The 24,126-nt window shown below is 43.6% G+C and overlaps 1 pseudogene; it reads left to right on the top strand.

Annotated features, from left to right (window-relative positions):
- The first annotated feature begins 32 nt into the window (after positions 1–32).
- On the top strand, positions 33–20,995 carry LOC112256245 (annotated as a pseudogene).
- Positions 20,996–24,126: the final 3,131 nt, after the last annotated feature.

Genomic DNA, 24,126 nt, shown 5'->3' on the forward strand with positions numbered 1-24,126 from the left:
CCAGACATAGTTAATCAACGCAGTGATCGATTGTTGTCGGGATAATCAATAATATGGCCTGAAAAGACACCACTCGTTTTATATCGAACAAATGCTCAAATAAATGTACTCGAGTCTGATGATTTTTGCACATCGCAAGAAATGCGTCTTCAGATATTTCTGTGCTCGATTAGAGTGGTCTGACCAGAGATGCTAACATCCCCATTGATTGATATCCACTTACGCTCCACACTGACATCTACAGAGAAAACATCACCAGCATCAACAGTGAATGTACAATGCGTGGTGGGGATTTAAATCTGACGAAGACCAACGTTCTCTGAAGATCAGACAAGGCATTCGGCCGCTTCTATCTGGGATCAACCAACACCGCCTGAAAAGGTTAGCAGCATGGTTGCCAACAATGAGCAGAAATTCTAGCAACGCATCTCGGCCGCTAGCTAGTTAAATTGTTTTTCTAGCTCGTTAGCTTTCCTGTTAGCAATAAGCTCGCTAACGTAGACAACGACGGGTTGAGCTAACAATTTAGTAGCAAAAAAACGTAGCTAGTTTGCCATATAGCATTTGTGGAGGTTTACCAATTGTAATGTGGGAAATGGGGAATATTACAAATGCATCTAACGTTAGCAAACTGCATTTCTGAGCTGTGGTTTATTAGCTAACGTTAACTAGCCCGCTAATATGCTAACGTTAAATAGCAACAACCTAAGTTCGTTGGCTGGCTAGGTAGCTACAGTTGTAGTAATATTATTTACTTTAATATCAGTTGTGCGTTAACATTATCCAACCATCAAATAGTGTAACTGAATGTGGAACTCTAGCGAGCGTGTGTCATTTCTCACTGACAAGTAGCTAGAAAGCCAGTAGTAGGCAGGCAAGCTTCATATGAGACAATAGAAAAACCGAAACGGGTACAGCCCAGATACATACACTAAATATTTGTGTTATGTACCTATCTGGATTGTTTTGGATGTTTTCATTATGTGCATTGCTATGACCGAACAAACTAATATACCAAATTGACCTCCTATAGGGATAAAATAATAAATCCATATTTGGAACGTTTTTGACTGACGGCGACGCGCAACACAGACCAAGAGACTGTGCACGAACGACCGTAGAGAGGACGGCTCGAACACCCGCTGCTTCCAGTTGTACCTACGCCCCAAACCGAACGTTTCGTGCGAAGGAAGAGACTCCAGAACAGGCCGATTACGAAGATAGCAAGGCGAGGGAAGTAGGCTACGGCAAACCTCCATCTCGCCCAGATACCTCCATTACGTCCACCTACCACAGCCCCCTTCAGCCATGGACCCCCCGAGGACTCGGTCGCGGTCACGGTCAGGTTTTTTTCACTATGGCATGAATGGTAGTGGCAACGGCAATAACGCAATCAACAACGGGAACATGAATGCCAGCGGAGGGATCGGGGTGAACTACCCGCAACAGACCAACACCGGCTGGGCTCCGCACACAGCGCGCAGCTATACAGAGAACCAGCACACCCAGGGGAACTACCTGTCTAGCGGGGCGCAACGCCACGCTTCGCATGGAGCACACAGACACCCCGGCACTGGTAAGCTTCAACGTCTCCCTCCCTTTTCCCTACTAATCTTGATACATCACACCCCGTGCATGGATGAGTGTACCATGCAATTTAGCAGGTGTCAGGCTTGACATGTAAACAGTGCAGTGTATCCTCTTAGCTGTATAACATGCATCTTCAGTGCAGGGTTCTAGCTGTTCGTCTGAAAATATTTTCTCATCCATCCAGTGTTGTCTGTAGTCAGGTGACTGAGGGGTATGGGCAGAAACTGTTCGTAGCATCCTCACTGCTTTTGTGAAAGGCCTGAACTGCCTGTTTGATCAATAAATTGCCTACATTTCCAAACAACATTCATATATTTCAATTATTGAAAGATGGCTCATACTGCCTCCAAAGAGCATTTTTATGAGAGCTTTGGACAAATGGGAGTTGAATGAGACAGTTTTGAACATGGTAAATTAGCACGTGGGGGTATGTTTTTGAATTGATAGCCCAAATTGATTTCAAGAATAGACGCTCATTATTTGCCATTCGCAATTTTGTTATTTTACATACAGGGAATTCAATCTGTGTTACCCAGTAGTGTTTTGTGGGTTCCACTTGCGTTAGAGATGTCGACGTATTCTTTTTAAAACCCAGGAAGTTCCTATTCAAACTCTCATTAGACAGCTCTGCAATTATGTAAAAAGTAATTTTGTTACTCACAAAATATGCAGTTTTGCTGTGCAACTCTTTATTTACACCCATGTTACAGGCAGTATGGACTTCCAAAAATTTACAATTTTCCAAACAACTGGAGAGAGAATTCTATTCCACTCCTCCAATGCATGAATCACTAATTACTGTCACACACAGGTCAGATGTCAACAACCGCTCAAATACAATTATATTGATCACATACACATATTTAGCATATGTTCTTGTGGGTGTAGCGAAATGCTTGTTCCTAGCCCCAACAGTGCAGTAATATCTAACAATACACACATCTGTCGACGTACAGCCAGAAGAGGACTGGCCACCCCTCATAGCCTGGTTTCTTCCTAGGTTTTGGACTTTCTAGGGAGTTTTTCCAAGCCACCGTGCTTCTACATCTGCATTGATTGCTGTTTGGAGTTTTAGGCTGGGTTTCTGTACAGCACTTTGAGATATCAGCTGATGTAAGAAGGGCTGTATAAATACATTTGATTTGATTGACATCTAAAAGTAAAATAATTTAAGAAATATTCAAATATTAGGATGAGCAATGTCGGAGTGGCATTGACTAAAATACAGTAGAATAGATTACTGCATATACAGTACCAGCTCAATACATTGGAGAGGCAATTTTTGGGTTGCTTGTAAAATAGATATTTAGACATTTTTGGGATGTATATATTGGCTGTGACGGGATTAAATGAAGATGGTTTCTTTGAAACTCCTTATTTTGTGAGTAACGGAAGTATTTTGACATTACGCTTGCAAAGCTGTCTAATGGGTGTTTTGAACCGGAGCTTCCTGGGCATTAGAGAGGACGCACGTCATTACATTTTTTTTTTTTTTTTTAGAACAAGCTCTATTTTGGTTGGCTCTGGTACGTTCTAATTTACATTTTAGTCATTTAGCAGACTCTCTTATCCAGAGACTCAGTAGTGAGTGCATACATTCTATTGTACTTCAAACAAGAAACACACAAACTAAATTGCACAACTAATTGCGTTAGTACTAGAGGTCGACCGATTATGATTTTTCAACGCCGATACCGATTATTGGAGGACCAAAAAAAGCCGATACCGATTAATCTGCCGTTTTAATTTTTTCAATTTGTAATAATGACAATTACAATACTTATTTTAACTTAATATAATACATCAATAAAAATCAATTTAGCCTCAAATAAATAATGAAACATGTTTAAATAATGCAAAAACAAAGTGTTGGAGAAGTAAAAGTGCAATATGTGCCATGTAAAAAAAGCTAACGTTTGAGTTCCTTGCTCAGAACTTCAATATTCCAAGGTAGGAGGTTTTAGGTTGTAGTTAATATAGTATTTATATGAGTATTTCTCTCTGTACCATTTGTATTTCATATACATTTGACTATTGGATGTTCTTATAGGCACTATAGTATTGCCAGTGTAACAGTATAGCTTCCGTCCCTCTCCTCGCCCCTACCTGGGCTCGAACCAGGAACACATCGACAACAGCTACACTCGAAGCAGCATTACCCATCGCTCCACAAAAGCCGCGGCCCTTGCAGAGCAAGGGGAATAACTACTCCAAGTCTCAGAGCGAGTGACGTTTGAAACGCTATTAGCGCGCACCACACTAACTAGCTAGCCATTTCACATCGGTTACACCAGCCATTAGGATGATAGGCTTGAAGTCATAAACAGCGCTGTGCTTGTGAAGAGCTGCTGGCAAAACGCACGAAAGTGCTGTGTGAATGAATGCTTACGAGCCTGCTGCTGCCTCCCATCGCTCAGTCAGACTGCTCTATCAAATCATAGACTTAGTTATAATACACAGAAATACGAGCCTTTGGTCATTAATATGGTCAAATCCGGAAACTATCGTTTTGAAAACAAAACATTTATTATTTCAGTGAAATACCGAACCATTCGGTATTTTATCTAACGGATGGCATCCCTAAGTCTAAATATTATAGTGACACAATTTCACCTGGTTAATATTGCCTGCTAACCTGGATTTCTTTTAGCTAAATATGCAGGTTTAAAAATATATACTTCTGTGTATTGATTTTAAGAAAGGCATTGGTGTTTATGGTTAGGTACAGCCGTCCAACAATTGTGTTTTTTTTCGCAAATGTGCTTTTGTTAAATCATTCCCCAGCGTTGCATCGATTATATGCAACGCAGGACACGCTAGATAAACAAGTAATATCGTCAACCATGTGTAGTTATAACTAGTGATTATGATTGTTTTTATAAGATATGTTTAATGCTAGCTAGCAACCTACCTTGGCTTCTACTGCATTTGCTTAACAGGCAGTCTCCTTGTGGAGTGCAACGAGAGGCAGGTGGTTAGAGCGTTGAACAAGTTAACTGTAAGGTTGCAAGATTGGATCCCCCGAGCTGACAAGTTGAAAATCTGTCGTTCTGCCAATGAACAAGGCAGTTAACCAACCGTTCCTAGGCCGTCATTGAAAATAAGAATGTGTTCTTAACTGACTTGCCTAGTTAAATAAAGGTATAACATTTTTTCTTTAATCGGCAAAATCGGCGCCCAAAAATAGATTTCCGATTGTTATGAAAACTTGAAATCGGCCCTAATTAATCGGCCATTCTGATTAATCTGTCGACCCCCAGTTAGTACTGTACAAAGTTAGAAGTGCGCTATTTGATAGATTCCCCCTACCTAGGGTTTCCAGTGGGGAGACCTGAAGTCAACCTACCCCCCCCCATCTCGTACTTCTGAGTGGGAGACCTTCCCAGGCAGTAGCATGCCTAGCTCACAAACTAGAATCAGGGCGTCCACTACAACAAGGTTAATTGAACCACAGTCCATTACGGTGACATCATTAACATGACGTGCAAATGAGCGATAGAAAACAGATTGCGCAAATGTCACTATTCCCCTGTGCCGCCACCACCACTGGATTTAGGATGAGCAATGGGATATAGATTGACTTTATTCACTCAGTTCTACACCTTTTTTTTTTAAAAACTCTTGAAATGTAAACTGTTTGCTCAAATAACCACAAATAGCCTAAGCGCCCTGACTTTTTGGCTGGCCGTTGTCCTATGAAACATGCAAAGAAATTAAATGAATGTGCCTCAAAAAGATGAGTGGATTTCAACCTCATTATCACTGATGTGGGATGTGTAAATTCACTCTCACAGGAGATGAAGCATCATGCGCTCCCGCCATGAAAAATAATACATTTGACTGCAGCCAACTCCGGCGCACAAAAATAACACGGGTGCCGAGAGTCGGGACAGACAGCAGACTGACAAAAACAGCAGTGGTTCCCTGTCATCGCTCGACTTTGTGATTGACAGGCGCCGTCCTATCGTTCATCCATAGAAGTTGCGTATCGTTCATTCTAGCGGGAGAAGGCTATACAGACTTCTCTGACTAGCGAATTGAAACGTTTTAAATGGAAAGAAGCCCAGTTAATTTATGAAGTGGAAAAAGTAGCTGGCTGACAATGAGTCTGTTATCGGCTGTTCAGCCGACAGCCGGAGATTATGAAAACACTGCTCTGAGGAAACATACCATTAGAACAGACTGGATTACCTCGAGGCAGAAAGGCATATGAATGAATGCAAGCTTTTAATGAAGAGCTTTTGTAATAGCTCTGCCCGCCATCCGGACCTAATAAATAACCCACACAGAGGAATATGTGCACGCACAGACACACCTGGCTCCACACTTGTGCGGCTCACAAACCTACACACATTAGGCTACACAAACCTACACACATTAGGCTCACTTGCCAACACACACTGACGCACTACAAAGAGGGATTTATGGGTATGACTGAAATTCTGTATCTCCCAGCTGTTTGATCCTCCTCCCCTGCTCTAAGCAGATGTCTCTTGAATACTGTGTGTGTGGGTTACAGCGTATTTTGTTTAGTGTGCTGTGAGCAGAGCTCTTGGCATGTCACGCCTCTTAACATTACTTTCAGGGGAATGTGTCTACTGGATTTGGAGGTGCTGAATATGGGACTTCATTTCACCACTGTTTCTCTCCCTCGGTCTGAGCTCGAACAGACTGACTGCATGTTTTGGCCTTGTGGCTCAATCCTGGAGCCAGGGTTGTTCGAATCATGCTGCCACTGGCTCAAATAAGTGCCCTTTCTGTACCGAGGCCCAGATACTAGGACGAAGGCCTATATAACCTGGCAAACGTCACCCAACCCGACCCAATCCTTCCCCTGTGGCACATCACACGGCTCAGTGTCTGGATCTCTGTGTCCCTCCCTGTCGGAGCTGAGCGCCAGTCGCCTGGCTGCTCTTTTCTGTTCTGCTGCCACTGGCTGCGCGTCTTTGAGCTGTCAGTCTCCCCCGACTTCATAGAGCTGTGGCGTCGCAGGGAGAGGAGCGCTCTCCGATCTGTTTTTTATTTTGAAGAGACTGAGGGGGGCTAGTTGGGGGTGGGAGAGGGGAGGGGGTGTTTGTGGTTTTCAGGAAACTCCGTCAGCACAGTTCAAGGGCATCTGCCTGTGAAAGATTGGAGTGTGTGTCTGTGTAATATTGTAGTGTGTCTGTGAGGCAGCAGAGGGGTAGTTTTAAATGTGAGATCGGAGAGATTGTTACGTTGTCGAGAGCATGGTTCTCCCTCTTGTCAGTGGAAGACAGAACATTGTCTGGTTTTTAAACCAGGCCATTCAAAGACACTAAGACACATTCAGACCTAGACTGAGCAGACTTTATCCAGCTATACCAAGTGTGTATATGTTCCCTCAAAGTTTAAATATAATCTGGGCTGCTACTTTCTCTACGGATGGTAATCGCAGAGAGGGTTAAAAGGAGCATGACTGCTGCTGTATATGTTAACCAGGCCTGTCCAGGTCTCTGAGTCTTTGTATAGCCTACTGCCTGGTTTGACCCTCCTGTTATTCTCTCTCTGGCCTATAGGTGTCCTTCACTTCCACCCTGATAACGTCTGCAGTGATGAGCGGGACAAGGTGAGTATATTTCCCTTTCCCTATTACACCTAGTACCAGGACAGCTGGAATGCTGTAGCATGGTGTTAAAGTGGAACTGACAGTGTTTTAGCAGCATGAAATCTTGTAAAAATATGATGCTTTTTAATTTTTTAGAACATGTTCTGTCTAGCGGGCACATAGATATGGTCATTTTCACTGTGTCAAACTTTCATAGAATGTTTGGGAATGATGTAGAGTAAGGCATTTGTGTTTACATTTTTATAGCAATATAGAGTGGGAAAGTGGCTGTGCATTTGGACAATTAAGACAGTGCAGTAAATAAAACCAAATAAAAATGGCAGTCTTATCCAGGCTACACAGATTGTAGCACCATAGCCAATCAGAGTTACAGTAGGCCTATATGCAAATAAGCCATTTGCCACAAGGGCCTGCCATCACTCACTTTGAACTAGACTGTTTACAGGCAGTAGCAACAGCACAACTTTAGATCATTAGAAAGCATTTGCCAAAAGCCACAAAATACACCTGACTGGGTTTCTGCACATACAGTACCAGTCGAAAGTTTGGTCGCGCCTACTCATTCAAGTTTAAGAATAATAGTGAAGACATCAAAACTATGAAATAACACATGGAATCATGTAGTAAGCAAAAAAGTGTTAAACAAATCCAAATATATTTCAGATTCTTCAGTCTCCACCCTTTGCCTTGATAGCTTTGCACACTCTTGGTGTTCTGTCAACCAGCTTAATGAGGTAGTCACCTGGAATGCATTTCAATTAACAGGTGTGCCTTGTTAATTTCAGGAATTTCTTTCCTTAATGCGTTTGAGCCAAGTTGTTGTGTTGTTACAAGGTAGGGGTAGTATAAAGAAGATAGCCCTATTTGATAAAATACAAAGTCCATATTATGGCAAGAACAGCTCAAATAAGCAAATAGAAATGACAGTCCATCATTACTTTAACACATGGTCAGTCAATACGGAACATTTCAAGAACTTTGAAAGTTTCTTCCACTGCAGTTGCAAAAACCATCAAGCGCTATGATGAAACTGGCTCTCATGAGGACCGCCACAGGAAAGGAAGACCCAGAGTTACCTCTGCTGCAGAGGATAAGTTCATTAGTTACCAGCTTCAGAAATTGCAGCCCAAATAAATGCTTCATAATTCAAGTAACACACATCTCAACATCAACTGTTCAGGGGTGACTGTGTGAATCAGGCCTTCATGGTTAAATGCTGCAAAGATACTACTACTAAAGGACAACAATAAGAAGAGACTTGCTTGGACCAAGAAACACGAGCGATGGACATTAGACTGTTGGGCATCTGTCCTTGGTCTGATGAGTCAAAATATGAGGTTTTTGGTTCAACCGCTGTGCCTTTGTGAGACGCAGAGGTGAACGAACGTATGATCTCCGCATGTGTGGTTCCCACTTTGAAGCATGGAGGAGGTGGTGGGGGGGGGTGCTTTGCTGGTAACACTGTCATGATTTATTTAGAATTCAAGGCATACTTAACCCGTATGGCTACCACAGCATTCTGCAGCGATACGCCATCCCATCTGGTTTGTACTTAGTGGGACTTTGTTCTTTTTAACAGGACAATGACTCAAAACACACCTCCAGACTGTGTAAGGGCTATTTGACCAAGGAGAGTGATTGAGTGCTCAATCAGATGACCAAATTGCACTGATAAATGATGGGGGAAGAATAGTAGCCTGCCTGCCAATGCATGCCTGTCCCAACCCAGGTTTTGACAACTCAATGGGAACTTTCCAGCCCGTTTGATCGATGCCAAATACATTTGACAATTTTACAACCGAGAGATATGCGAACTAAGGATACGTCGTTTTTAAGTTCAGCTAACCTAGCTAACCAGCCAAATGATTCACATTTCTTGCTAGCTAACCAAATGACACCAATATCTTTAGCTGCAGCCATTGAAAAATGTATATGGGGGAAGTTGGCCACTCACCCACTCATTGGTGACTTGACATCCTTCCAACAATTAGCGTGCTTGCCTCTGTGCTTTTAGCTTTCTAAATAAATGGCTACATGAATAGATAAGCTAGCCTATTAGCCACGTTATGATAGACTTGTGATGCCCCCGCTTGTTTGATTGTATTGGCCTTCATTTTGCCTTATTTTTTTTGTTGTCAAATATTGATTTACCTGAAACCGTGTATCTGTATGAATGGCTGTAAGCAGCAAACAATGTACCAGCTGTGATTTATGACCAGAGAGCAATTTCTGTTGGACTACCAAGAAATGTAATGGTGAATTTATATTAAACTGCATCCATCTATTCTGCCAACAGTACCCTACTCTGCGTCAGGTCCTATTTCGCAAAAAAATCCATATTTTTTTTAAACCTTATGAATTTGCGTTTTGTTCATAAAATTGTGAATTTTGTGTTTTTGATGTATAATTCTATTTTAATATTGGCAATGTAGTTCTTTGTCGGTTCTACTTTAAAAAAAAGTATCCTCTCTCTCTCTCTCTCTCTCTCTCCTCTCTCTGTGTGTAGATGGAGGACAGTCCTAGCCCTAAGCGACAGCGTCTTTCCCAGCAGTCTATGATAGATCTAAGCTCTGCCCCTCCCCCACCCCATCTTCTCCCATTCGTCCCTGGGAGCTACCCCACACCCCCACTACCTGGGCCCCACCCCCACCCAGTCGCAGACCACACCCACACTACATGCCAGAGCGATGCCACACTCCTGTCCGCAACCGCCGCAGGTAAGTGTGTGTGTGTGTGTGTTAAATGTTACAATTGGTTCAGCATCATTGTAGAGTAATTTTTCCTCAGGACATTATCTGTTGTGATGAGGATGTTTGGTAGAAAGACTGACATCTGAATTTCTATCCCCCCACCCAGTCCTCCAATGAGACGCCAGCGAGGCCGCCGTGACCGTCTCCCCCACCACCACCCCCCACCCTCACCCTCATCACCACCACTACCACCACCATTACCACAACCCGCACCATCACCCCCACCACAGCCTCTCAGCAGGACTTCAGGATGAGAACTACCGCCACCCCGTCCCCCTCAAAGTTACCCCTATAACCAGCCTGAGGAACGCCCCTACCACCCCCCAACCTGTCCCCTCGCCCCCTCCACCACCCTGCTAACCTGTCTCCCAGGCTGATGCACCCTCACCCCCAGCCTCACCCCCCTCAGCAGCAGAGTAGTATGGTGCTGGACCTCCATGACCAGGTCAGTGAGGAAACAGGAAGCTGCTTTTTACAGTTGTCAATAGAGCATTATTGAATTTGATTAGGGTAATCCTTAATCCTTCTACGTGGGAGTTCAGGTAGTGTGGTTGTTTGAACTCTGACCTTTGACTTCTGCTCAGGTGTCGTACCCAGTCTCTCCCCCTGGCGGCCCCCCCGGCCTGCCCTCCCACTCGGCCCCCCAGCAGCTCCCAGCATGCTCGGTGGTCTTTAGTGGGCAGCACTACCCTGTCTGCAGTGTCCCTCCATCTGTGAGTTCAACTAGCCTGACTGTCTGACTTGTGTATCTCTTTGATACTCTTGACACTGATCGTATGCCTACTTCATGTACAGTGCCTTCAGAAAGTATTTATACCCCTTGATTTATTCCACATTTTGTTGTTACAGCCCGATTGCAAAATTGATTAACACAAAATAATTCACCCATCTACACACAATACCCCATAATAACAAAGTGAAAACATGTTTTTAGAAATATTATTATTATATTGAAAATGCATAAATATCTAATTTGCATAAGTATTCACACCTCAGCCAATACTTTGTAGAAGCACCTTTGGCAGAAATCACTGCTTTAAGTCTTTCTTGGTGAGTCTAAGAGCTTTCCACACCTGGATTGTGCAATATTTGCCCATTATTCTTTAAGCTCTGTCAAAATGGTTGTTGATCATTGCTAGACAATTTTCAGATCTTGACAGAGATTTTCAAGTAGATTTAAGTCAAAATGAACTCTACCACTCAAACATTGTCTTCTTGGTAAGCAACTCCAGTGTAGATTTGGCCTTGACCTTTTAACAGAACAATACAATTCATCTCCCAGTGTCTGGTGGAAAGCTGACTGAAGCAGGTTTTCCTCTAGGATTTTGCCTGTGCTTAACTCTCTTTTTTTTTTAGTCCTGGAAAACTCACCACTCCTTAATGATTACAAGCATACCCATAACATGATGCAGCCACTACTTTGCTTGAAAATATGGAGAGTGGTATTCTGTAATGTCTTGAATTGGATTTGCCCCAAACCTAACACTTTGTATTCAGGACAAAAAGTGATTAGCTTTGCCACATTTTTTTTGCTGTTACTTTAGTGCAACTATTCCCAAACGGAGGTACGTGCAATGCCATCGGGGGTACGCCAAATAAAAATATGATTCACATTTAAAAAACATCTTTTTTTTTTTTTTTTTTTTTATCTTCACATTTTCAAACAGTACATTTATGTTTTCCAATGGGGCAATTCATTTGGGTGAGGTTTTTTTCTCGCCTGAGTAGCCTCGTTTCACTGCCAAATATATATTTTTTTAACCATCTAGTGTTAAGCGAAATAATGCCATGTCAAATAATGAACATCCAATCACATTAACCGTTACTTTCTCATGGGAAACCTTCACTCTTGCACAGACATTTAGAAACAAAACAACAATTAAAATAAAAAAAATAAGCCACATGAGTTTGAGTGAGAATAAAGACTACTTTTGAGTAGTAAGACATGTATAAAAGCAACAGATACCATTAATGTGAAGGGGCTAGAAACGTCTTATATGGTGAGCTACCAATTGGCTACGACAGGCAAGCCAAATACTGTTGTGGAGGACTTAATTATTGCTGCTGCTGGGTCAATGCTGGGGGTAAAGGCCAAAACTATACAGACAATGTCTTCATCAAACAACACTTTCATAACCCATCAGTGACATGGCAGGAGATGTTTTGAAACAATTACTGCTTCGCATACAAGCCAGTGAATTGTATACGTTACAGCTGGATTAATCAACAGACGTGGTGGGCCTGGCACAGATCCTGGTATGTCCGTTACGTTTATGGCGGGTCAATTAAGGAAGACATCCTCTTCTGGAAACCAGGATAACATGATATATATGATATTTGTACTGGACAGCTTTGACATTAAATGGACTTTGGTGGTCAAGATGTGTTGGTATCTGTACTGATGGCGCAAAAGCCATGACAGGAAGACCTAGCGGAGTGGTAACGCGCGTGCAAGCAGTTGTTCCCGAGGCCACTTGGGTACATTGCAGCATCCACCGAAGAGGACTTTGTTAAAGCAAGGCCCCTGAACTCTCGTGAATCTTCTGCACCATGCAATGATATGGGCAGCGACCATGTAACGCTTTTACAACGTACAGAAGTGCCCTGGTTTTATTTTTATATATTTTTTTATTTAATCTTTTATTTAACCAGGTAAGCAAGTTGAGAACAAGTTCTCATTTACAACTGCGACCGGGCCAAGATAAAGCAAAGCAGTGCGACGACAAGAACACAGTTACACACAAACAAACATAACACAATAGAAAAATCTATGTACAGTGTGTGCAAATGTAATAAGGTTAGGGAGGTAAGGCAACAAATAGGCCATAGAGGTGAAATAATTACAATTTTGCATTAATACTGGAGTGATAGATGTGCAAGTAGAGATACTGGGGTGCAAGAGGGTAAGTAATAATATGGGGAGGAGGTAGTTGGGTGTGCTATTTATAGATTGGCTGTGTACAGTGATCGGTAAGCTGCTCTGACAGCTGATGCTTTAAAGTTAGGGAGGGAGATATGACTCAAGCTTCAGATTTTTTTCTTTTTTTTCTGCAATTCATTCCAGTCATTGGCAGCACAGAACTGGAAGGAAAGGCAACCAAAGGAAGTGTTTGCTTTGGGGATGACCAGTGAAATAAACCTGCTGGAGCTTGTGCTATGGGTGGGTGTTGCTATGGTGAGATGAGAAGGCGGGGCTTTACCTAGCAAAGACTTATAGATGACCTGGAGCCAGTAGGTTTGGTGACATATGTAGTGAGGGCCAGCCAACGAGAGCATACAAGTTGCAGTGGTGGGTAGTTTATGGGGCTTTGGCGACAAAACGGGTGGCACTGTGATAGACTGCATCCAATTTACTGAGTAGAGTGTTGGAAGCAATTTTGTAAATGACATCGCCGAAGTCAAAGATCGGTAGGATAGTCAGTTCTACGAGGGTATGTTTGGCAGCATGAGTGAAGGATGCTTTGTGTCCCAGAACTAAGGTATTGTATGTCGATTGCTGAGGATTTTTATTTAATCCATTTTAGAATAAGGCTGTAACGTAACAAATGTGGAAAAAGTCTTAATTTTCCTCACTGCTTCTAATTTGTCATTCAGATGACAGTGTGGTAACCTAGAACTAAGGTTTTGAAGATCCCATGCATTATGTTTGGCAGCATGAGTGAAGGATGCTTTGTTGCGAAATAGGAAGCCGATTCTAGATTTAATTTTGGATTGGAGATGTTTAATGTTAGTCTGGAAGGAGAGTTTAGTCTAACCAAACACCTAGATATTTGTAGTTATCCATATATTCTAAGTCAAAACCTTCCATATAGTGATGCCGGGCGGGCGGGTGTGGGCAGCAATCGGTTGAAGAGAATGCATTTAGTTTTACTTTCATTTAAGAGCAGTTGGAGGCCACGGAAGGAGTGTTGTATGGTGTTGAAGCTCGTTTGGAGGTTTGTTAACACTGTGTCCAAAGAATGGCCAGATGTATACAGAATGGTGTCGTCTGCATAGGTGGATCAGAGAATCACCAGCAGCAAGAACGACATCATTGATATTTACAGAGAAAAGAGTCGGCCCGAGAATTGAACCCTGTGGCTCCCCCATAGACTGCCAGAGGTCCGGACAACAAGCCTTCCGATTTGACACACTGATCTCTATCTGATAAGTAGTTGGTGAACCAGGCGAGGCAGTCATTCGAGAACCCAAGGCTGTTGAGTCTGCCAATAAGAATGTGGTGATTGACAGAGTCGAAAGCCTTGGCCAGTTCAATGAATACGGCTGCACAGTATTCTCTTTTATCTATAGTGGTTATGATATCGTTTAGGACCTTGAACGTGGCTGAGGTGCACTCATGACACGCTCGGAAACCAGATTGTATAGTGGAGAAGGTACGGTGGGATTCGAAATGTTCGGTGATCTGTTTGTTAATTTGGCTTTCGAGGACTTTAGAAAGGCAGGGCAGGATGGATATAGGTCTATAACAGTTTGGGTCTAGAGTGTCTCTCCCTTTTGAAGAGGGAGATGACCGCGGCAGCTTTCCATTCTTTGGGGATCTCAGACGATACGAAAGAGGTTAAAATAGCCTTGTAATAGGGGTTGCAACAATATCGGCAAATAATTTTAAAAGAGAGGGTCCAGATAGTCTAGCCCAGTTGATTTGTAGGGGTCCAGATTTTGCAGCTCTTTCAGAACATCGGCTGTCTGGATTTGGGTGAAGGAGAAGCAGGGGTGGGGCTTGGGCAAGTTGCTGCTGGGGGTGATGAGATGTTGGTTATCAAGGGGCAAAGTATTGACACTTTTTTAAAATTGAGAGACGAGGTTCAAGTCCTCCTATACTGACCACAATTTTTTTCACACGACTGGCCTATCAGGGCGATGATTTTTCGCCTGAATGATCTGAATCTAGGATTGACAGGGACTCTCCACAACTATATTCAACGTGCGGGACAAAATTGAGGCAATTATTAAGAAGTTGGAGCTCTTTTCTGTCTGCATTAAGAAGGACAACACACAGGTCTTTCCATTATTGTATGATTTTTTTTTTGTGTGCAAATGAACTCAAGCTTACGGACAATGTCAAATGTGATATAGCGAAGCACCTGAGTGAGCTGGGTGTGTAATTACGCAGGTAATTTCTCGAAACGGACCACACAAACTGGATTCGTTATCCCTTTCATGTCCTGCCTCCAGTCCACTTATTGATATCTGAACAAGAGAGCCTCATCGAAATTGCAACAAGCGCTTCTGTGAATGATTCAATTCAATTGAAGCCACTGCCAGATTTCTGGATAGGGCTGTGCTATCCTGCCTTGGCAAATTGCGCTTTTAAGACACTGATGCCCTTTGCAACCATGTACCTATGTTAGTGGATTCTCGGCCCTCGCTAGCATGAACACTAAATACAGGCACGGACTGTGGGCAATGATTTGTGACTGAGACTCTCCAATACAACCCAACATTGCAGAATTATGTGCATCCTTTCAAGCACACCCTTCTCATTAACCTGTGGTGAGTTATTCACAGTTTGATGAACAAATAAGGTTTTATGTAAGAAAGTTAAAGAGCAACATTTTTTTATTATATTATTTGTGCCCTGGTCCTATAAGAGCCCTTTCTTACCAGGTTGTGACAAACTCACTCATTCTTATGTTTAATGAATGTATTGTGTGTGTGGCAGGCTTACAATGATGGCAAAAAAAACCATTTGACTGTGCTGACCCTGGTGCTAAAGGGGGTATGCAGCTGGAGGTTGAATGTTTGAAAGGGTACGGGACTATAAAATGTTTGGGAACCACTGCTTTATTGTCTTGTTGCAAACAATGCATGTTTTGGAATATGTTTATTCTGTACAGGCTTCCTTTTCACTCATTTAGGTAAGTATTGTGGAGTATCTACAATGTTGATCCATCCTCAGTTTTCTCTAATCACAGCCATTAAACTCTAACTGTTTTAAAGTCACTATTGGCCTCATGGTGAAATGGCTGAACGGTTTCCTTCCTCTCCGGGAGCTGAGTTAGGAAGGACGCCTGTATCTTTGTCGTGACTGGGTGTGTTGTAGCACCATCTAAAGTGTCATTAATAACTTCACCGTGCTCAAAGGGATATTCAATGGCTACTTTTTATTATGTTTTACCCATCTACCAATAGGTGCCCTTTGCGAGGCATTGGAAAACCTCCCTGGTCTTTGTGGTTGAATATCTGTTTGAAATTCACTGCTCAACTGAGGGACCTCACAATTATATGTGTATGTGGGTTACAGAGATGAGGTAGTAATACAAAAATAATGTTCAACACTATTGCACACAGTGAGTTCATGCAACTTATGTGAACTTTGACATTATGGGGTTTTGTGTGTAGGCCAGTGACAATGTGGAAAAGGTCAAGGGGAGTGAACTGCCTGAAGGCACTGTACCTCCTTCCCACCCTGTTTTTTTTTGTTGTGTATCTACTCAGGACCGTTTCCTTTACTGTTTCTCCACTGTATTTATCCTGGATTCTAGACAGCTCACTGTAGTAGATCTACTGCTGTGTATCATTCCTAGTATATATTTTTGGTGCATGTACTCATAGATTGCATTTGGGTCATAGATTGCATTTGGGTCATAGATTGCATTTGGGTTACTGGTCATGTTTGGATTGGTTAGGAGCTGTTAGGAGCTAGTAACACACCCACCAGCATTTTGCTGCCCTGTTAGGAGCTAGTAACACACCCACCAGCATTTTGCTGCCCTGTTAGGAGCTAGTAACACACCCACCAGCATTTTGCTGCCCTGTTAGGAGCTAGTAACACACCCACCAGCATTTTTACTGCCCTGTTAGGAGCTAGTAACACACCCACCAGCATTTTTACTGCCCTGTTAGGAGCTAGTAACACACCCACCAGCATTTTGCTGCCCTGTTAGGAGCTAGTAACACACCCACCAGCATTTTGCTGCCCTGTTAGGAGCTAGTAACACACCCACCAGCATTTTGCTGCCCTGTTAGGAGCTAGTAACACACCCACCAGCATTTTGCTGCCCTGTTAGGAGCTAGTAACACACCCACCAGCATTTTTGCTGCCCTGTTAGGAGCTAGTAACACACCCACCAGCATTTTTACTGCCCTGTTAGGAGCTAGTAACACACCCACCAGCATTTTTACTGCCCTGTTAGGAGCTAGTAACACACCCACCAGCATTTTACTGCCCTGTTAGGAGCTAGTAACACACCCACCAGCATTTTACTGCCCTGTTAGGAGCTAGTAACACACCCACCAGCATTTTACTGCCCTGTTAGGAGCTAGTAACACACCCACCAGCATTTTGCTGCCCTGTTAGGAGCTAGTAACACACCCACCAGCATTTTGCTGCCCTGTTAGGAGCTAGTAACACACCCACCAGCATTTTTGCTGCCCTGTTAGGAGCTAGTAACACACCCACCAGCATTTTTACTGCCCTGTTAGGAGCTAGTAACACACCCACCAGCATTTTACTGCCCTGTTAGGAGCTAGTAACACACCCACCAGCATTTTACTGCCCTGTTAGGAGCTAGTAACACACCCACCAGCATTTTACTGCCCTGTTAGGAGCTAGTAACACACCCACCAGCATTTTACTGCCCTGTTAGGAGCTAGTAACACACCCACCAGCATTTTACTGACCTGTTAGGAGCTAGTAACACACCCACCAGCATTTTACTGACCTGTTAGGAGCTAGTAACACACTTTGCATAGAGGAGAGATGAAATCATAATGTAATATGGTATTTTTCGCTCTCTCGCTCTCTCTCAGGTTCTGCAGACGTGCTCTGTGCAACATCTGCCCATGCCCTACCCGTTCCCCTCTCTGCTTTCCAGTGACCCCACCTTTCTCCTGCCCCCTCCCCACCTGTCCCACCATCCCCCTCACATCCCCCAGCCCGGACAGTTTGGATCCTACCCCACACAGCAGGCCAGATCGGTGAGTGGCGCTAGGGTTTTACAAAATGGGACGGCGCGGCGCGTGTGTGTGTTCAGTCTAGCATTACAAGCCATTTGAAGCTCATTAATGACATCTCTCTCGCTCTTTTTACCCTAGCCGTTACAGAGGATAGAGAATGACGTGGAGCTGTTGGGGGAGCACCTGTCGTTAGGGGCGGGTCTACACTACCCCCCTGCGGCCCACCCCGGCCTGCCCCCCCACTCCACTCAGCTCCATTTCCTCTCCCATGAGCCTCTGCCACAGGAGTTCTTTGGAGTGGTGAGTGTCTCTTGCCTCTGCTCATTACCTTGCAACCCTTTCATGCAACACCAGAGGGATTGTTGCATCATTATCTTGTAACTCATTTAAAAGGCCTGTGTTGGATGTTTTTTCAGTTGGTCACATGAAATCCAGTAATTATTTCTCCCTTCTCTTTCAGTCGTATCCTAACTTCATGCCACGGCGTATCCCTGGACGACGCTACCGCTCACAGCAGCCACTGCCACCCTCGCCTTACCACCCCAGTTTCCTGCCTTACTTCCTGTAAGTCACCATTCATCTCTAGCTCTACATCATGGGTGTTGTAGCTTAGACAATCAGGAGACTCTGCCCTATTGGTTGGAAGTAGCTGACTCTTGTGGCATAGCGTATTTGTGCGAATACAGTCAAGCTCTTTTGTACTCTGTCACATGAGCTGTGTATGCGCAGTGTCTGTAGGTAAGTGAGTTTCTCTCCCTGTCTGTCAGCTCTATGCTGCCAGTCCAGCCTACAGGCCCTGCCATCAGTCTGGAGCTGGACGTAGATGACGGCGAGGTGGAGAACTACGAGGCTCTTCTCAACCTGGCCGAGCGTCTGGGAGAGGCCAAACTCCGAGGACTGACTAAGGGAGACATCGAGCAGCTGCCTTCCTATAGGTTCAACCCCAACAACCACCAATCAGAACAGACGCTGTGAGTACTTCCCCTGGACCTACCAGAACCGAGGATGCTATCCTCCTCGACGAGTATACAGCTGGTGGTTTTGTTGAAATGTTGTAATGAAGTTGTGTTGCAGGTGTGTGGTGTGTATGAGTGACTTTGAGTCTCGTCAGCTGCTGCGAGTTCTGCCCTGCAGTCATGAGTTTCACGGGAAGTGTGTCGACAAGTGGCTCCGGGTGAGTCTCTCGCTCTAGTATTTCACGAAGCACAATCAACTACACTGAACAAAAATATAAAAGGCAACATGTAAAGTGTTGGTCCCATGTTTCATGAGCTGAAATAAATGATCCCAGAAATGTTCCACACGCACAAAAAGTGTATTTCTCTCCAATTTTAGAGCAGATGTTTTGTTTACCTCCCTGTTAGGGACCATTTCTTCTTTGCCAAGATAATCCATCCACCTGTCACGTGTGGCATATCAAGAAGCTGATTAAACAGCATGACCATTACACAGGTGCATCTTGTGCTGGGGACAATAAAAGTCAGCTCTAAAGTGTGCTGTTTTTGTCACACAACACAATGCCACAGCTGTCTCTAAGTTTTGATGGACCGTGCAATTGGCGTGTTGACTGCAGGAATGTCCACCAGAGCTGTTGCCAGATAATTTAATGTTAATTTCTCTACCATAAGCTGCATCCAACATCGTTTTTGAGAATTTGGCAGTACGTCCACCTGGCCTCGCAACCGCAGACCACATCTATGCCATCCCAGGACCTCCACATCCGGCTTCTTCACCTGCGTGGTCGTCTGAGACCAGCCACCTGACAACTGGGTTTGCACAACCTGAAGAATTTCTGCACAAACTCAGAAACCGTCTCAGGGAAGCTCATCTCTGTGTTTGTGGTCTTCACCAGGTTCTTGACCTGACTTTAGTGGTCAAATGCTAACTTTCGATTGCCACTGGCACGCTGGAGAAGTGTGCTTGTCATGGCTGAATCCCGGTTTCAACTGTACCGGGCAGATGGCAGACTGCGTTTTATTCATGTGGGAGAGCGGTTTGCTGATGTCAACGTTGTGAACATGAGTGCCCAATAATGGCAGTGGGGTTATTGGCAGGCGAAAGCTACGGAGAATAAACTCAATTGGATTTTATCGATGGCAACTTGAAAGCACAGAGATCCTGAGGCCCGTTGTCGTGCCGTTCATCTGCCGCCATCACCTCATGTTTCAGCACGGTAATGCAAGGCCCCGTGTCGCAAGGATCTGTACACCATTCCTGGAAGCTGAAAAAGGTGTCCGCTCTTCCATGCTCTGGATCAATGCGTATGACCGTGTTCCAGTTCCCGCCAATATCCAGCAACCTTTCACAACATTTGAAGAGTTGGACAACATTCCACAGGCCACAATCAACTCGATGCGAAGGAGATGTATCGCGCTGCCTGAGGTAAACGATGGTCGCACCAGTTACTGACTGGACTCCTGATCCACAGCCCCTTTTTAATATATTTTTTTAAGCTATCTGTATACCAAGTCATGTGAAATACATTGATTAGGGCCTAATGAATTTCTTCCAATTTCCTTATGAACTGTAACTCAGTTAACTCTTAAGATTTTTGCATGTTGCGTTTATATTTTTGTTCAGTTTACTTCTGAGTTGGTAACAAACTACCAGCTGGAGTGTTATCTGAACAGGTATAAAGCCAAGGTTGGCGAAATATATATTTTTTTCATGTTGCTTTTAACGTTTCTTTCTGTGTAGTTGGCAAACACACGTTTCTAGATACTGTGAAACATCTGTCTTCATACCTAGTTCTTGATCCAACTGAAGCACCCTCTTAAAAATATATATATATTATCTGAAGTTCTCCTGTAATGATCAAGTCATCCCTGCATGTTAACGGACTATCTCTCCCTCTCTGGTTGTCTCTTGCTCCAGGCTAACAGGACGTGTCCCATCTGTCGGGCTGATGCCTCTGAGGTCCAGCGAGACTCAGAGTGACCACCAGGGGGAGACAACCACTCTGACTGTCAAACAGTTTTAGCACTGCCCCCCCCCCCATCCCTCCCCTGCATCTCTTTTCCTCCTCCTGTAACTACTGCCCCTCACTCCACCTTCAATCTCTTTTGGAAGTGTTTCAGCCTCCTCTAACTCTGCCCTCCATCTCTCCTTTAGCCCTCTTTCCCTTCTGTCCTCTTCATCCTCACACTCCATTCCCTCTGGTCCAGCCCCCCTTGTGTCTCTCTAGCTCTGGATGTCCCTCAGCTGAACCCGCTGGAGGGTGGGTGGGTGTGTGCGCACAAGCCAATGTCCACACGTATGATTCCTGTCCGCTGGTATGTGCCAGCGTTGGGTTTGTGTGTATGAGAGACTGTATTTTTAGTTAGTCTCCGATCATGTATTTGTGTGTTTAGACTTGGGTATCCACATGTAGCTGACACTTAAGGGCCCATGCCACTCCGCTGCCTCTCTGTAGCCTGAACTAGTTGCTTTTTGTTTAGTTTCTCTGCCTGGCAGTTTACCTCATCATTCCTGTTGGTCATTGTTACCACGACGACACGCTTCACTGTATTCCTCTGAAGTTTCTCATTATTTTTATCTTTATTTTTGTTCCTTAAAAGATGATTAGTTTGTCTGACTTTGCAGTGGCACATGTGTTATATACTGTATAAATATATGAATATCTGTATACCAAATAAAAGGCTTGATATTAACTTTTTTTTTTTTTTAAATCACATTTTTGGACCGTTTTTTAAAAATGAATTATGAGATGTGATGCAGTTGGGTTTGATTGTGCTGGATTGATTAGTCTGTTCTGGATGTTAGACTTTACGTGGTGGTTAATTAATAAAAGACATGATACACTGATCTGTCTGCTGTCTGGTTCATGTAGAGCGGAAACGCCAGAGCAAACGATGGCAGAGTGAACTTCCAAAGTAGAAGCTGGGCGTCCTATCGCCTCTCACCACGGAACGCGGTCCGTCAATTTCCCGGCGATTTTCCATTCTTGTCAACACCGGGTAGGTGATTTCCTTACCACACGGACCACCTTCTGCTTTTAGCCGTTAGTAGTTCTGCTGTGTTTCTTCTCTCCAATAGATAGATGGTGACTGGCTTTCTGTGTTTGGGCTTCAACCGTAATGACTGCAAACTGCCAACAGGTGGCGTCACTGTTCTTTGTAAGGCACGATTTATTTTACAGAGGGGATGGGTCTCAATTGAAGGGTCGAGCAACCGGACGGTTTCTGGTATCAAATCCCGGGTCCGACGGGGGACAACAATCTAACGCCAAGTGAGCTGGCAACAGGAGGGTTGCTGGTATGAAATCCTACATGCAGTTGTGCCCTTAACCGTCAACGACCGCGCCCAGTGTGGCAGTCCCCCGCACCTCTCAACAAGTGTCTTTCAGAAGGGTTGGACAAGTCCTCGAAGGCAGGATAGGATATGCGTTTGACACTTTAAGGAATGGTACATTTCCAGTCTGGCCTATGAGACGTGCAATGATCATCACAATAACTAGTGTGAACCAATGATTGATATGCACACTGGATGACTGATAGGGGGCGCTATGTCGATGCTACTGTGCCTCCATTGTAAAAATATTTGGAAGTTATCGACTTTTATTAATGTCTACATAACATTTTTGCCACATTTTATTTTATTACAGATACCTTAATGCATGCTTTAAATTGTGAGCAAAAAAATTAAGAGGTACAAGATTAAGAGGTACAACATACTTAAATACATGTTATTTTGTACTGTCATTGAAATACTGTAGAATTCCATTCATTCCTATGGAGGATTGCCTCTAATGGGGAGTGCCGATAGAACCGACCAGTGGCTTCAAAGCCTCAATGGCCAATGCATAGCATCAGCAATCCAGGTTGATATACAGTACATCATTGTGGTGTTCGTTACCTAGCGCACGCCTGTTAGCTACATCACATGGAGGGGGTTGTCGTCTGATTGTCCATTGAGTGTCTCTCAGCAGACTGTCTCCAGGCAATGTGCCCTCTGACCTGCATAATGTGACCATACAGGATTACTTTCACTTATTTTAGTCTCGTTCATTGCCGACATATACTTTCTGATAAAGGAATTCTAAATTCCTCTGTATTATTTCCCAATCAGAATTCAATACTCTGTCAATGCATTCGAAGGGCTTGTAAGACCCTATATTTTTATTGATTAATGAACAGAGCCCTGGCCTTAAAAGTCAGGTAACAGCGTTTAATTCAAGAGAGTACTGGTACATACACATTTTTCCACAGGTTATAAACTGAAAATGACGTCAGCGTTTTCTAAATGTTCTATCTCTTCATGACACTAGTAGAGAGGCCCTATAGTTCTTGAGCCTTCCCTCCTCGCCTGAAGCCAAGGTCAGTCACTGTAAATCAGCATTCTAGACAGTCTGGAGATAGTCCGTCCCTGCCATCTGGAGATTGTTCATTCATTTGGACAAAGGAACAGACCGTCATTGTTACTAAACTCCTGACTATATTATATACAATTGGGAATGGGAGCAAGAGAAATTCATATATGTACAGTACATAATCGCATTTGGACTAGTCAGTCCTGATTGAAATGTATACATAATTAGTCATTGATAAAAATTCCCTTAACATATCCACCCTTTGATGAAATATTATACATTCAAACACACATTGTAGTTATATTGTAATATTGAAAAGCCCATTTCTATTTTTATTAGAGATATTTCATGTCATCAAATCATCACCTAAACATAACCCAACACTTGCATTCGCTATAACTGTTTCTCAGGCCTACATCCGAATCATAACTCTTATCAGGATTTTCGTTACAATCTTCATTAAAAAACTGTCTAATATTGAGATGGGATACAACCTAGCCTCCCTAAACATCAAAAATGGTCTCATCAAATATAAATTCCCCACAAATAAAAGATCCAGACTCGTCCACTTGTTCTGTAGACATGCATTCAGTCCTCCACGGGTCAGAATCGGCCCATACCGCACCATCTATTGTCATAGATTTCTCCAGAGTCCTGGAAATAAGGCCTCATACACAGGGAATTAGACAACAGCCCCCTAAAACTAAAACAGTCACACAGGTGAATGTAGCCCATAACACAGTGATCATAACATTTTTCCATTTTCCAAACGTACTATCAAACCCAATCAGTCAGAGAAGTATCCACCCCAGAGTTTTCTGCCAAACCGTGAGCCAGGGTGGTCAAACCAGCTGAGGCTTCGGGCACTGATTCGTCCGGAGCTGTGTTATTTGGGATGTAAGCACAAACATGGTCCTGATAATCACGCATACTTCTCCCTTTTCAGCCATTAACATATCTAATGCAATTCTTTTCTGCCAAGCCATCCAGCT

The sequence above is a fragment of the Oncorhynchus tshawytscha genome, linkage group LG08 (genome assembly GCF_018296145.1).
Source record: "Oncorhynchus tshawytscha isolate Ot180627B linkage group LG08, Otsh_v2.0, whole genome shotgun sequence".
Lineage (NCBI taxonomy): Eukaryota > Metazoa > Chordata > Actinopteri > Salmoniformes > Salmonidae > Oncorhynchus > Oncorhynchus tshawytscha.